The sequence below is a fragment of the Podarcis bocagei genome, assembly GCF_964188305.1.
Source record: "Podarcis bocagei genome assembly, chromosome: 8".
Classification (NCBI taxonomy): Eukaryota; Metazoa; Chordata; class Lepidosauria; order Squamata; family Lacertidae; genus Podarcis; species Podarcis bocagei.
The window spans coordinates 58,734,755-58,751,229 of NC_138133.1; the positions used below are offsets into that span (position 1 = coordinate 58,734,755).

Below are 16,475 nucleotides of genomic sequence, written 5' to 3' on the forward strand. Positions count from 1 at the left end.
ATTAACCACACAGCAAAGCTTCAAAAAATAAGGGAGGGACACTTCCATTGCTTTAGTGCCCCCAGGGAGTTAAAGAAATACACTCTCTGGTCAAAAGAAAGCCATCTTTCCACCTGACTCTACTAAGCTAGTTTAAAACAAATATTTGCAGTCTACTGATTGGGGTGATGTACATCTGTCTAAGTTTTATGCACTATGGAAATACGTAAATCTAAATTACACCAGAAAGATATGCACACATTGCCATTTTTACAAGGGAATGACTTAAATCTATACAAAATACCAATACTTGCAGGTTTTAGGAAGAACTAAAGCACAATGGTTTGTAGCAAATATAAATCATTCTTAGTCATTTCTTTATAGGCTTCCATGTGTTCTAAATCGTGGGAGGGATGGAGGTGTGTGTGTGTGTGTGTGTGTGTGTGTGTGTGTTAGAGAGAGAGAGAGAAAGAGGGAATGAATGAATCATACAGTCTCAATCACACACACACACATCCCCAAAGATAGGAAGCTCTCTTAGTAGTCCTAAGCATCATTTAGCAACCTAAATAGAAAAAGGTCTATCCAACGTCATAGCTGAGCTGAGGAAGCAACCAACTGTGTTATATATAACAAAGTGTACAATAAACTGCATCCTAGTTGGCAGGCTTATTTAATATTAAACCAATCCTTCTAAGGAACTCTCCAACGGTTTGATTTCACCCCCAAGGCGCATTTCTCCATTGTTTCTAGAGATAGATGGATGATGCCAACAACAACACCCTTCTAAAGCAAGACTACTTATGACCCAACATGAAATTTGTGCAGAGTTGTAAATTTAATTGCTTACAGTAGAGTTTTTCTCTAAAACTCTCCTCCTCCTTAAAACTTCCCAGAAGAGGCATTTTGTTTTTCGTTTAGTTCTGCATAACAATTCTACAGTCTACTGTGAAAAATTCACATTGCTGTTATAACTAATTATCACATTATCCTTCATGTAGGAGTGTACACAGTCTGGATTTCCAGTGTATGTGGCACAGGTGGGCAGTTTCATCCTTCAGTGGTGCCTTGGCTCTGAAGACCTTTGGGATAGTCTACCATCTGCTATAAAATGAGGCAGACTTTTCTTCTTCTTCTTTTTTTTCAAATTCCCAAATGCTGGAGTTATTGTTTCATTTTCCTTTCAGAACATATCTGATCTTTCAAAAACACAACACAGTTCTTTTTCCAAATCATATTACCTCCTAGCGAGCATGTCATGAAGAAGGCTTATCAGTCTGACATTTTTAATGAGTTAAATATTCTCAACCAAAAAGCTTGGCTTTAAATGACAGATTAAAAATGGGAAAATAAATAAAAAAACAATCTACAAATCCAATTACATAGAGCTACTGAAAGTTTACAGTGATGCAACATTCAATACATATGATACGTTCACATCATTTAGTAGCTAGCGAACTATTTTTGTCTAAAATAATATTTAAATATAGGGTTGGAGATTACTGAACATTAAACAACTAACTTCAAGCTCTTCAAGATACCTGAATATATTTTTCAAAATATATTTTCAAAATACTATTGTATAAAAGCACTTGTTGAAAGTTCTGAGAAAATATTTCCTTATGTCTGTTTGAGTAACCAAAATTCAGGATATGCTCCAAACAGTAGCTTTTAACAGTGATAATAGCATGAAAGCAGTTGCCAAATAGGTGTAGTGTATAACTGATCCCATGACCTGATTTTGGACTCACTGACCTGATTAAGACTGCCACTCTGCCATGATCAGATTTTCTCGGTTTATGCTTTTCTTTTAAGTTAAAGAGTCCTGGGGATGGTGAAATAGATGATGGCAATGGTTCTAGGGGAAGTAGTATTTAACCCTTTCTCCCATGCCCTTTTCCAGATCGGAATTTTAAGGGAGACGATTATATTCGGGTTTTGTCTTTTTTCTTTTCCCCCCCTTGAATTTTAAAGGTGCGGCTTATATCCAGGTGCGTCTTTTATTCGGTACTTTGGACCTGAACTCTAGCTTTCTCCCTTTCAAGCTACTGTCGACCCCACTGCCCTTTGGAATATTTCTTAAAGCTTATTTTCTTTGTGCACAAACACACATGCTTGCTATTTTCTTTTGCTAATTTTTCAGTTGGTAACCTTGGGAAAGTTTCTCTCTCTCAGCCGAGCCAACATCACATAGTTGTTCTGAGGCTAAAACATGAGCCATTGAGCAACATGGAGGACAGTAAGATACAACTCGTATCTGAAGAAGTGTGCATGCACACGAAAGCTCATACCAATAACAAACTCAGCATCTTCAACTTAAATTTGACAATTGGCTGTTAAGGCTCATTGTACAATTTAATAAAACACCTAAAGTTCAGGATTATTTAAACAAAAAAAATTGACATATTGCATTAATTGCAGAAATGAAAACAGCAGGGAGTACCTAACGTAAGGTAAAGGTAAAGGTACCCCTGACCGTTAGGTCTAGTTGCGGACGACTCTGGGGTTGTGGCGACTCTGGGGTTGCGGACGACTCTGGGGTTGTGTTATGGGAACCATAACACAAACGTTTTCTGAGTAAATTCTCAGAATGTAATTACAATTATTGAGAACACTCTGGTTTCTACCAGATGTTGGGTAAAAGAACAGAGCAAGAAAACTGTTTCCATTTTCTCTTGTTATCAGTATCAAAACAATAGTTTCTGTTTTCATTGTGACAAGCAAACCCTTATTCACATCCTCTACACTGCAGAACAGTATAACAGAAGAGGCCTGAACCTAAGTGTGTAATAGAAGCAATGATAATCTTGCAGATAATCTTCCATTTTTAAGTGCATAAAATGCAAGGAAATAAATAATCACAGACACACACATGAAAAAGCAGAATGGATCAATGATACAAATATAGCATTCTACTTCCTCATCTTTAGTACCCCTGCTAGACGTTTGTACAGGCAAATCTCCATTTGCACACGTTCTATTTGAGTGTGACCACACATACAGTGCCAGGAACCCAGAAGTGGATCCCAGAAATGGAGAGCACCCTGGAGAGCCTTCCTGGCTCATGTGGAGACCCTCCCCAGAGCCCATAGAGGATGCCCTTTTTGGGTTCTGTGAAGGGTCTCCTCTCGAGCTGGAAGCACAAGCAGGGCTTTGCAGAGGCCTCCTGTCTAATAGCTGACATGGGGGTAGTGTAGCAGCCACTTTCCTGCATATCAGCTGTGTGAGCCGGAGGGACAACGTGGCTTGCTCAGCTGATGTGCAGGAAAGCTGGCCTATGAAAGGGAAATATGTATTATGCTGATTGTACTATCTGTGTACCTTTTGCTATCTCTATGGCTGAACTGGTTAAAGAGAGGTAATTGGAAATTCATTGGCTAAAGGAAAGGCCTTGAAAAAATGAGTTTATACATTGTAAATTAAATGACACAAAAATGTTCAAAAAGCATCCTCATGGACAGGAGAAAATACTCTTGTACCTAAAAGTTAATTGACCACAACAGTTTCAACTATGCAATTCCTGCTCTGAGCATACTTTTATAATAAAACCTTTATGATAAGTATTCCCTAGCAATAAATAGTTCATCCATATGCACAGCAACAACCGGACTGGGCTGAAAGGACAACCTGTGACTTTAAAGTTACAAATATAATATATACTGGTGCTAACTAGTAGTCTCATACCTCCTTCTCCTCCCTTCCCTTCTAAAAAAGGTAAGTCCAGTTGCGAACGACTTTGGGGTTGCGGTGCTCTTCTCGCTTTACTGGCCGAGGGAGCCAACGTTTGTCCGCAGACAGTTTTTCTGGGTCATATGGCCAGCATGACTAAGCCGCTTCTGGCAAAACCAGAGCAGTACATGGAAATGCTGTTTACCTTCTCGCCAGAGTGGTACCTATTTATCTACTTGCACTTTGATGTACTTTCGAACTGCTATGTTGGCAGGAGCTGGAACCGAGCAATGGGAGCTCACCCCGTCGTGGGGATTCGAACCGCCGACCTTCTGATCGGCAAGCCCTAGGCTCAGTGGTTTAGACCACAGCGCCACCCACGTCCCTTCTAGAAAGGAAATAAAACAAAGCACATAATGTCATCACATTGATGAGTGCCTCACTTCTGCAAGCCACATCCAATTAAGGTGGGAAGGTGGGATTCTCAACACAATGATATCACATCAGAGTTTCTCTTTCGCTCTCTCTAGACATTACCAGCAGAGAGAATATTTAGGAGACACATCTTTGAATGCCAGGTTCTGCCCACAACTGCACAATTTTATACAAATCAGTGCGGCAAGATTTAATATCTGTTGAGTTACAAAAATAGATAAAGCCAAAACAAGCCACTGTTATGGCCAAGCAAATAAAGTAAAATAAAACAAAACAATCCAACTGCTACATTACTAAAACTTTACATAAAATAAGAGACTTGGCTTTGCTAAGTGTGTCTTTCTTTGCACAACTGTATTATACAAATCTCACCATACCGAATTCCTTTCTACTATCTATGGCAACAGTAAATGAATGCCAGTTAAGTTGAATTCTCCAATTTGAGATGTAATCCTGCCAATATAAGCATAATATCCGAAAGCAAAGTTACTAGAATTTCCCTTCATATCCCAGGATGATTATTTAATGTTTCATAAAGAACAGTCTATGAATTTCCTGAAAACTTTACTGTTTTTGCAACATCTGTAACTACTCAAAGCCTCCACTCTACACAATCATCACTATTCATTGAATGAAATAAAGGTTCATTGGTAACAGATATATAAGTACACAAAGCCTACTGTACCCTGCATTGAAAGTAAAAAAGTTTAATATGAAAGTCAGAGCATGAATTTAGTAAATGATTAGGTACCTCTGAAGAGACACAGCTATAGACAGACAGACACTCTATCACAGTTGATAAATTAAGGCTGTGCATTTACTAAAGGTTGCTGAACAAATGCAAGCATAAAAATAATAAAGAGGTTGCGTAAGTAAATAATACAATCTAGGTATATTTTGACAACTGTATCTAGGCCCAAAAGAGCCAACACTGGCTTTGGGCTACATCGTTCCACCAAAGAAATGTTTGTTATACAGTGGTACCTCAGGTTATGAACAGCCTAGTTAACGAACATTTTGGATTATGACCACTTCAAACCCAGAAATGAGTGTTTTGGGTTGCGGTTGTGGTTTTTTTGTGTACGAAGCGATGTTCGGGGTACCGCCACATTTTCCCATTCTCCAAGGCTTCTCTCTCCTTCCTCCATGAGCCTGGGCAGCCCCCTGGGTTGTTGGTTCTTTGGCAGTGGCGGTGGGGGGAAAGCAGTGGGTCAGGCATGGAAGGCGGAGAAGGAGGGCCGAGAGCGGCGGCAGCAGAGCTGCCACTGCACAAAGGCACTTTGTTCTGCTGCAATAGGCAGCGCGATACCTCCCTTCCCATTGGAGCCGCCCCAATCCCATTCCTACTTGCGTGCAAGCAGGAGGGGGCAGGGATCCCTCAACTGGGAAGGGAGGCTTCGCACTGCCTGAGAGATCCCTGCCCCCTCCTGCTTGCACGCAAGTAGGAGTTGGGATCGGGGCTGCTCCGATAAGCAGCACGAAGCCTCTCTTCACAGCTGAGAGATCCTTATTCTTATGTCAGCACCCATGAGAGTTACTTAACCCATAGGGTTAAGCATGGGAATGCAGAAATTTGCATACATTTGGATAATGTTGTCTTCTCTCCCAGTGTTCCTTCCTTCTTTTTCACTCTGCCTTGGCCCAGCCCCACTCTCACAAAAACAAAGCAGCAACCAAAAACGAAATCCCATGACAGAGGCAGAAGTAAGGTATGGCATTTACTGAGCATGCTAGAGCAATTTATTTTCATCAGATGAAAATGAAATGCCAATGTTTCAATTTGAGAAATGATCCAATTGGTTCTTCATTTATATAGAAAGGCACTATTTAATTCAATGTATCTGGTAGGGGCATTGATTCTGTTTAGTGCAGGGGTCAGGAAACTTTTTCAGCAGGGGGCCGGTCCACTGTCCCTCAGACCTTGTGGGGGGCTGGACTATTTTTTTTTGGGGGGGGGAGAACGAATTCCTATGCCCCACAAATAACCCAGAGATGCATTTTAAATGAAAGGACACATTCTACTCATGTAAAAACACGCTGATTCCTGGACCATCTGCGGACTGGATTAGAAGGCGACTGGGCCGGATCCGGCCCCTAGGCCTTAGTTTGCCTACCCATGGTTTAGTGATTAACTGTATGGTAAACAGGTTTCTGTAAAATTAACCTAGTTGTTACTTACAATAAACTTTTTTTATAATAAAGATTTAATTTTTAAAAAAATACAATTTGCCAGGAAACAAATCATCCCCCACAAGAATACAAAAGTTACCCAAATCTGATTTACACTGAATTAGACCCTAGCCTGGTTTTTGTTATCTATCATACACCAGTCACCTCCTATCTGAACTACAACAATATGTTGTACATAGGACAGTCTTTAAATATAGCGTGGAAGTTTCAGTTAGTTCAGAACACAGCTGCAAGATTGCTAATGGGACAGGAAGGTATATCTCACTAAACCTGTACAAGCTTCAGAGTTGTGTGTTTGAGCCCCACATTGGACAAAGGATTCCTGCATTGCAGGGGATGGACTAGACGACTCACAGGGTCTCTTCCAACTCTACAAATCTATGATTTCACAATGCCAGGTAAATATATTTTTAACTTATCAGGCAAGATGGGCCCAACTTTTTTAAATTACATATTCTTTTTATTATACTTAAGTATCTCAGTTCTAAATACCCTTATTTTCCTTTCCCTTCTTCATTAGTCTTGCCCCTCCTCTGACCAAAAGATGGCCATAGCATGACCATTCCCCAGGAAAAGTTGTGAGTGATCAGCGATCGAATGCTGTAAAAGACAGCAAAATGTTAAAGATTCGTTTCAATTCACTATACTTCTCCCACACTGATTTTTATATAAACAACCTTAAAGCAATGTATTAGAAAAGGGAATGTGCCTTCCGCTGTCTGACTGAAAGCCAATAATGCTCATGAATTTTTTAGCTAACACACAGATGCCACTGGGAAGACAATGTAATAAACACATTAGGCAGCAAATGGGCAGCAGGAGCTCTTTACCACATATTGTAACCATCAGATACATGACTAAGTTTCATGATCATGATTACTGGTACTTAAAAGCACATGCCTTAGCATCTCTGTCTCTAAAATAAAAGGCTTCATTTCAAATACTGAGAACTTCAGCTCTGGCAAATCCAAATATCGTTTTTCTACTTTAAGCTATAACTACAACCAGGAAAAAAATTAGCTAGTCTGACATCAACACAAAATGGCTTCTAGTATCTGTATTCCCATACACTAAGGTTCTTAATATAGCTGTTCACTGAGCTGCTTACATATTAGACTACGTCAGCCACCTCTAATAAGCCCCTCTAATAAGCCCCAAAATAGCAGGAGAAGGTTTTAACACCACAACAGAAAAGAAAGTTGCATTCTTTGAGTAATGTACAGGAATTTTGATTCAGTCTTCACTCATTCTGCAACTGATGCAAGGCATTTTGCTTGATCAAAAATCACAGCAAAAAGCCTGAATGCTTTTAAAAAGAAAAGTGAGGTCTGAGGAAGGGACCAACACAATCGATGTTAAGTCACGTAACTTCTTTTTTAAAAATCTACTGCTATTGCTGACAGCCATTTCAGATACTCGTTTTACAAAATGACAATAAACAACAGCTGAATTATCGCAAGTCTTCCACTGAGAAGCCAGGAGCACTACAGAGATTATTGTGAGAACAAAATCCTGTTTCTTAACCACATTATAAACATGTACACTGTATTAATACGTCAAGACGAAAGAAAGAAAGAAAGAAAGAAAGAAAGAAAGAAAGAAAGAAAGAAAGAAAGAATTCCATAGGGTTAGGAAGAAAAGGGGATATAAGTATTGTTAACTGATGTGTTATTTTATCTAGGTTTTGCTGAGCATGAAAATGAGATAAAATGCAATATGTTACAAAATATGCAATACGCTACAAACTATAAGTAGAATTAAGTTCTCTATGGCCATCAACTTCAAGTAGCATTTGACTGAAGTAATACTGAAGTGTTTTCAGGACAGTTGTTGCTTTAAATATACAACTCAGCCTACCCCAATTGCTATACAAAATATAGACCCGTCGCAGAGAAATTTGAATTATGAAGAGGAAATCCTTAATGCTGAACATACAAAAATGCTGCATGCAAAAGTATAATATCATCTGGCTAAAAAGTTCTCTTCAGAAATCCAATAAAAATAATAAATTAATCAGTTGTAATTCATGAGCTATGGCGCTTGCTAAACATCTTTTCAATGTGATATTTTGTATTTCTTTTGCAAACAAACAGGAGACATTCATTCTAGTCTGCAAACTGCCAGGATGTGGAGAGAAGGAAAACAGCACACCCCTACACTTTGCGGAGTCAAGTTAGGACGCAATCTGTACACATTAAAAACTGGAGTCTTATTACAATTTTGGCCAAATGTTACCCAAGGTAGTAGCAAGGTAGAAACATATTCTGCAGCTTCCGAAACAAATCCAAAATGTCACTGCGATGTACTTTGCGTGGGGCTACCCTTAGGTCTGAACCATTAACTTCAGTTGCAGCAGTTCAGCTGCTGATGGGAATAACCTTATGACAGTATGTAACACCTGTACTGTCTGTATAGGTTCAAAGTTTTGATACTCATGTTCAAAGATTTGTATTCAAAGCAATGTTGAGTAGCTTCCTTTGTGAGCAGAACAACCTGTTTATGCAACAGGGCTCCCCCCACCCCAACTGTTTTGGGGGTTCTTAACAACTTCCCATCAGCTACTTAATTGGCACAGAATGAAATCACAGCATGATTTACAAAATGGAACTTAAGCTACAAATCTGTTACGCTTAAACCTTTCTTGGTGCAGATACCTATTTGTAACAGAGCAAGTCCAAATATCAACCATAAAGTACACAAAACCTTTTGCAACAAAACCACAACCAATGAATTTCAGCTGAGATGGAGGCTAACAAATTATATGATTTTCATTTTATTTTATGTCTCTTCATGAATTGGATTAAAATTGAACAGAGATGAAGCTCAACACAATGTGCATTTGTATTTGTTTTACATAACAGAGACAAAAATACCATATTTTTGTGACATTACCATTCTGTATGTGCTGGTAGAGAACCTTATGTCATACAGTCATACCTCGTCTTGCGTTAGGTTCACGTTGTGTCTTTTCGGCTTGCGAACACGGTGTATACTTCCGGGTTTTGCTGAATGCGCAGAAGCGTTCTGCGTGCTTTTGCACATGCACAGAAGCACTCTATTGCGCTCCGTGTTTGTGCAGAAGCACCGCTCTAGTTGCGGGCTTTTTGGGGTGCGAACGGCACCCCGGAATAAATCATGTCCGCCACTAGAGGTACCACTGTATTTTCGAATAAAATGTGGAATACACTGTATCATCTTAAAACTAAAATCGGAAACATACCATAGTTCTTAATAGAGAGATAAGATACAAATTTATCAGAGCCTGAACTTCTAAAAATTGGGGCAAAGCTGTACTTTCACTGCAAGCATTGTTATTCAGATTTTACATGAAGCCTAGCATGCTTTAGGACAGTGTTTCCCAACCTTTTTTGGGCAAAGGCACACTTGTTTCATGAAAAAAATCTCGAGGCACACCACCATTACAGCCCCGTGACGTCAGCGCGCAGCGTCACGCCGGGAGGGACATGAATTGCTAGCAAATTACATAATCACCTCCTTGAGGGCTGGCTCATCTTCTCCGAAGGCAGAACCCCATTAATTAACAGCACAGACTCACACCATAGCCAAGACGAGGGGGGAAAACCTCAGTCATGCACAGTCATGCACATGTGGGGGCTAAATGAGGACGAAGACCGGGCAGAGAGCAGGGTTCAAATCACCCCACCTGGCCAGGACAATCCCTGGGTGCTCCCTTGGGCCACTCGCCTGACCCACCTCGCAGGGCTGTTGTTGCGAGGATAACACGGGGAGAACCACGCGCGCCCCCGGGAGCTCCTTGGAGGAGAAAGCGGGCGATGAATGCAATGCACGAAATATATGAGAGGCGACCAGGTTTTGCAGGTGAGGGGCCCCCGCCAGCCTCCGCTTCCAACACCCGGCGCAACGACACCGAAGTTTCCCCCCGGGCTCGGCTGGGGGAGCAGCGCTGCTCCCCCCCAGCTCCCCTTCGCCCTCCCGGCTCTCTCTGCCGCCCACTGGGGACCCCCCTCACCTGCCAAGTCCGGAGCGCCGGTGGAAGTTGCATGCATGCATGCAGGGCGCCGCGTTGCCATTGCATTGCACTGCACTCCATGCAACGCCTGCACGCATGCATTGCCTTGCACGCACGCCAAGGGGTCTCCCCGCGGTCCGATGCGTCCCCTCCGGCGCGGGAGAAGAGCGCTTCAAACAAAACGCCTGGCCCGCCAGGCCACGCTGGGAAACGTAGATCGCGCACCCCGCGCGGGCGCGGAGCCCAAGGGCGAGGGGACTACGGATCCCGGCAGCCCTCGCTGGCCGGGTGCAGGGCTGGAGGGACGGGTGGGCGAGCGAGTGAGTGAGTGGCAGCCGCCAAGCCTTGGCCGAGAGCCAGGAAGGGCCTCCCCGGAGGAGGAGGAGGAGGGAGGCGCAGAGCGGGAGGGAGGGAGGGAACCCCAGGGGTCATCTAGTGACGCCGCCCCAATCGAAAATTTGACTTTTAAAAAAAAAATCTTTTGAATTTTTTAATTTTTCCCGCGGCACACCAGGCAACATCTCATGGCACACTAGTGTGCCGCGGAACAGTGGTTGGGAAACACTGCTTTAGGAAATTTACTGGTACATAGAAAACAAAACTCATTGAGCACTGTCATGCAGGCTTACAAAGCAATCTAATAAGACACCCCTAACCACATAATCATGTGCCACATTTTTAGAGTAAAAAAGCAAAGAAGGTTCATCAAACACAGCCTGCAGAGGCAAAAATGAAAGTGCAGCCACATGTCATATGGTATAATGAAAGGGGGAAATGTAAATTAAGAAGTCTATAGGATCACCATTCTGTCACTCCTGGGAAAATGTATTTCTAACCACTAATGGAAAATCAGCTAGATCCAAGTACATGAGTTCTTTGACACTGAACTGATAAGACTCCTGTCTCATAGAAAAACTTCTTGGCAATTGTAAGGAGCAAAAGAAAGATAAACCCTCCACCATCCATGGAAGCAAATAAAATGTCTATGGACTTCAAATTGCATATCATTGTTTAGAATCAAGATGTGATAAGCATTAAATCTGTCAAGCCCCTTGGGGGAGGGGAAAATAGCACTAGCTCTTTTTAATCTCCTAAAAAAGGGGTTTGTAAATAAGTTACCATGACTCTTAAGCATGCTGTCAAACTTCTTAAAGATATAGAACCTATAAAATATTGCTAAATTTAGCTCTAGACTTTGAATTGTCTTTTCAAAATTACTATTTGCTATATTACATTTCCACAATCCCTGAAAAATGCATGATGTGAAAATAGGAATTAGGGAAATTCTGTTATCAGTATACCCGCAGAACTGACAAAAAATTCTAAAATTCTGGAACTCTTCTCCATGACATCCAGTTAGGAGGGCCAGTGAAGCTGACCCTTCAGAGAGAGTACAATCCTATCCAAACAGGCTATGTTTCAACTCCTGAATCAATATGTCCACTGACCGCTAGGCTGAATTGAGTCTATCCTGTTACAGATAGGTAGCCGTGTTGGTCTGCCATAGTCAAAATAAAAAAATTCCTTCCAGTAGCACCTTAAAGACCAACTAAGTTAGTTCTTGGTATGAGCTTTCGTGTGCATGCACACTTCTTCAGATGCACACGAAAGCTCATACCAAGAACTAACTTAGTTGGTCTTTAAGGTGCTACTGGAAGGAATTTTTTTTATTTTTATTGAGTCTATCCTGTTTGAATTAAGTCCAGCTGGTTATCCCACATCCAATCTATGAGTGTTATGAACATATGACTGACACCCAACTCTGGATGATCTCTCTCAACGGTGTCATATACATAAATGTGTTAAATTACATCACTCACTAGATGCAAACTGAAAAGTGTCCAGTGCAAATTCCCGAACTAAAATGTTCAGGAAGATTTTCCAATTTACATTGTTTTAAGAACCTCCAAGTATCATCCTCTAGATCACCCAACTATATAGGACAGAATCCACTGCAAAATACTGCCCTCTCCCATGGGCACTATTGGCCTATATCCCAAAAGGTGTAGTGGCAGAATAGATTCTGAAGTAGCAAGCACTAGGTTCCACCATTGCAGATTCAAGATCTCTCATGATAAGCAATTTAAAACAAACAAACAAACAAAACAAAAGCCATGTCTGTTTCTTGCCACCCCCATCTACACCACTTTCCCCTTCATTTCGGGGGGGGGGGGGGCTTAACCTAACATTGCCAGAAGAGCCCTAAAAGAATATGCACATTTATTATGCAGATACTACTACATATATCAGAAGCCTCTGCAACTCCATGGGGAACATTGCTCCAAACCTGGCTAACCAGGTGAACCACCTGGCTTGGCTCACTTAAGATCCTAGCACAATGCTATTGCCTTTGTTGCAATTGTAGTTGTTTCCCAGCTCTTAATGACATATCTTACCCCTTTATCTTTAAGATAAATGCCCAAGCACTGACCCACACAGCAACAATATTGGCATATACTCTTCCTCAACCATGATAAGGCTTTTTATCTTTAGCCCACTGGATGACTAGGGTTGCAGTTCTAGCCTGCTGCCTATTTATTGTTTCCCACTCTTGATAGGCTTTAAAGCTATCTGAGTCTAATCTCAAATAAAAGTGGAAGAATGCATAAACCACTGTATAAAATACTTTTAGAAATGCCTCTTTTTTTGGTAGAACATAGCTGAAATCTTGGGATACAATAGTAATCTGATACAAAACAGCACTTATAAGAATAAACAACCTAATCATAAGCCTGTTTGACTCAGTAGGACCCCCCCAAGTAATGGAACCTTTCAATAAGTGTACTCGGAACCAGAGCCTTTGACTCACATACCATCTAAGAACGGAATAATACCAGGCCTCAAAATATATGGGCAAAGAAGGAGGGCAGTCACAGAACTTGGGAGTGTGTGTGTGGGGGGGGTCTATTTCTAAAGGCCAGAGGTTTCGTTCATTCTTAACCATAAGTAATATATTTATTATCAGGGACAGCAACTGAAGACATTACAGTGGACGCTCGGGTTGCAAACGTGATCCGGGGGGGGGGGCACGTTCGCAACCCGCAGCGTTCGCAACCCGCAGCGCCGCGTCTTCACAGGTTGCGATTCGGCGCTTCTGCGCATGTGCAAAGCGCGATTTAGTGCTTTTGCACATGCGTGAGCGCCGAAAACCGGAAGTAACCTGTTCCGGTACTTCCAGGTTTTGGCGCGTCCATAACCCGAAAACGCACAACCTGAAGCGTCTGTAACCTGGGGTATGACTGTAACTTGTATCCCTCTAAGTCTGTGGTTTTCTTAAGATCTCTAAGGATAAGGCCCATGAACAACTAGACCAGCGTGCTGAGAATCAGTTTTAAAATTGATGCTACTTTGCAGTCCACAACCCAATCACCTATATAACATACAGACCCCACAGCTATTGAAAGTATGTTGAGAAGTATCATGATCATTGTCTGGCTTGCAAGTTTGACATACGGAGAAGCAATCATATGATGGCTTGATTTCTTAAAAGTGAACTCTAAATGATTATTTGATAGAGTGAAATTTATTCTACACTTGCATGTACCATTTATCTACACTAACAATACTTAATTGTACCTTACCTTTATTACATAAATGTAACGTGTTATAATATATATTCTAATAGGCATGCAAGGAAGAAAGCTCAAGATTCTTGCACAGGAGAAATGCAAACAATGTTAACATATATAAAGCTAGGAATGCATGGTAAATCACATTATCCTTCAGAATCCCATGACTAAATCTCAAGGAGCACTTCACAATGCAGTGAAACCAGTAGGTAGAGAATTACACCAGACATTTTAGCAAAGGTGCTGAATAGAGTACAACCTTTCAAGTAAGTCCAGGGCAGTTATTACCTCACAACATTTTTAGTAGTCAGCCTGTAAGGTGATGATGGAGGGAAGAACCATGTTTGATCAACCTTCTCTGCCTGATCACCTAGATGCAACCCTGAATGACCCTCAGTGCATGTCATGCCTATGACCTCTGACTCCCCTTCTTCAGGGAATGAGTCCAAGGGCTTGGAATGGAGAGGAAATTTCCCTCAGGGACAGATCCAGATGTACATAACTAACCTGAAGCACTTGTGCAAGAGGAGCCTGTTGTTCCAGTACCTTTCTGGCTGGAGGATGTCCTTTCATCTGCCTCTGACTCACGACGATTCCAGCTCAGAAGCCTTAGTGGAACCATAGTCTCCCCTACTACATCAGATTGCTAGAGCAGTTGCCCCTTTTAAAGCAAGAGTCTCCTCTCAATGAAAGTAGAAGTAGCAACCAATATTGAATCTTAAAAAAGGGACTGCAGCTCCATCTAAGCATGACTGTCACGAGAGCAACATCTGAGCTCTGCTCTAATGGGACTTTTCAATCTGATCTCTTCATGGAAACCTTGCCTTGCCTATGTACTGTTAAAGACATTGCACCAAGCAGTGCACACCTGCTATTACACAAGACCTCCTATATATTCACCCAGCTTTGTGCTGCCTTCTGGAGTGGTCAAGCAGCCAATACTCAAACCCACTATAAAATGTGGGAGGCATGCATGGGCCTCCCATTTTGTGTAATGGCCACTATGTGTAGACACTGGGTGAGTGGTGCAGCGAAGAGGGCAGAGTCCCAGATCTATCATTTACCATGCACACAGAAAAGCCTGTGACTAGTCCTAACACTATTTTGTTCATTGTTTCTTTGCAAAAATATTCTGCAATATGAAATGAGAAATGTCAGAACACAATACAACTTAAATAAATATAACTAGATAAACTTAAGTTGTCAAGCAAAACATCTAAGGAAATTGATGTGGCCATAGTGACATTTTAAGGGGGAAATGAATAACTTCAAGGTTCATAAATTAATATGTTTCTTAATTGTGAACTCTTCAGAGACATGCTTTTTTAAAGTAAGAAATAGTGTATATACTTCAGTTCTGCCCTAAACCCTGGGAATACTGTAATATGTAAAGCTAATAAAATATCTTGCTTTTAGTCCCAAAGTGAAAAATCTTTAATATTAGATGAGTTAATTACCATGTGGAATCCAACATTTTCCAAAAACATTGGCTGGATCTAGACACATCAAAGTAGCATTGCAAACTTTGTATGAGAAATCAAGTCAGCAAAAACGGAACTCCACAGCACCAACTGGTGTCACAGTGTTAGAATGCATAAACAATGCATACAAAGTGCTTTTTCTTTGCCAATGTAGCTGAGTCCATTAACAAGGTATGCTGAATATAAACTACATGTCCTGTCACAAGAACAAGAAAACAGCCCACTCAACAAGCATAATATAATTTTCATTGTTCTGAGTCATTGTATTTGTTGTGTGGCCCAGATCTATGGGCCTATGCAAATAAAACATTCAGGTTCAAGACACACCAACCAGCATCCAATAATTATTTTCTGCCAATTCAAAATATAATAACTTCCAATGTCCACTATATTAATGTTTCAATCATTATTTCTCAACTTTCTCAGATTTACAAGAGAATACACACACTCACTCAAACCCACACCCCACACCAAAGTCTTAACATAATAAAAGCATTTCCTGCCTCCATAGAAATAAATTATTAAGGAGATACTAAGCATCAGAGCCACTATCTTAATCTTAATCTATATGCAGGATAACCTACAATGTGCCTATTTGCACTACAGTAACAGCTATGTCCCCACCCTTAATTTAAAAGCGCGGGGGCGGAGATTGCATAAGTTAGGTTTAGTTGTATTTGAAAGTATTGATCACATTCATGAGTACAATGCTATAGAAAAGATTGTTGTTGTATACATTTTCCCCTTAAACAATAGTAACAGTGTTCAGCAGCAGAAAATGCCAACTTGACAACGCCCACCTTCAAACACTTACAAGGAAGAAAAGGGGCAAAGAATACCATTTTCACAGTTACAGATATATTGGATTAAATAACAGAGGAAGCCTATTGATATGTATCAAGCTGAGAATTCTAAGTGTTTCTTCCTTCAAGGTTAAGAGAAAGGTAACAATAGCCAACATAGTTAAATGCATCAAAATGTGCAACATCAGACAAATACACAAGATGAAGTTTAAGTGCATGTCCTTGTACAAAGAGAACTAGACAGACTTAAGCTCTAAGTATTAGAAAATGAAGTTATCAGGTGTAATTGTGTTTACCACTATAGTATTTGACCTATTTAAGCACTAGGCTAGCAAGCACAAAAACCAAGAGAGTGCAC

At 41.0% G+C, this 16,475-nt stretch overlaps 1 protein-coding gene across 10 annotated transcripts in view; it reads right to left on the reverse strand.

Annotated features, from left to right (window-relative positions):
- Positions 1 to 16,475, reverse strand: part of NCOA2 (nuclear receptor coactivator 2) — a 131,412-nt gene that overhangs the window by 54,744 nt on the left and 60,193 nt on the right. The window lies entirely within an intron of this gene.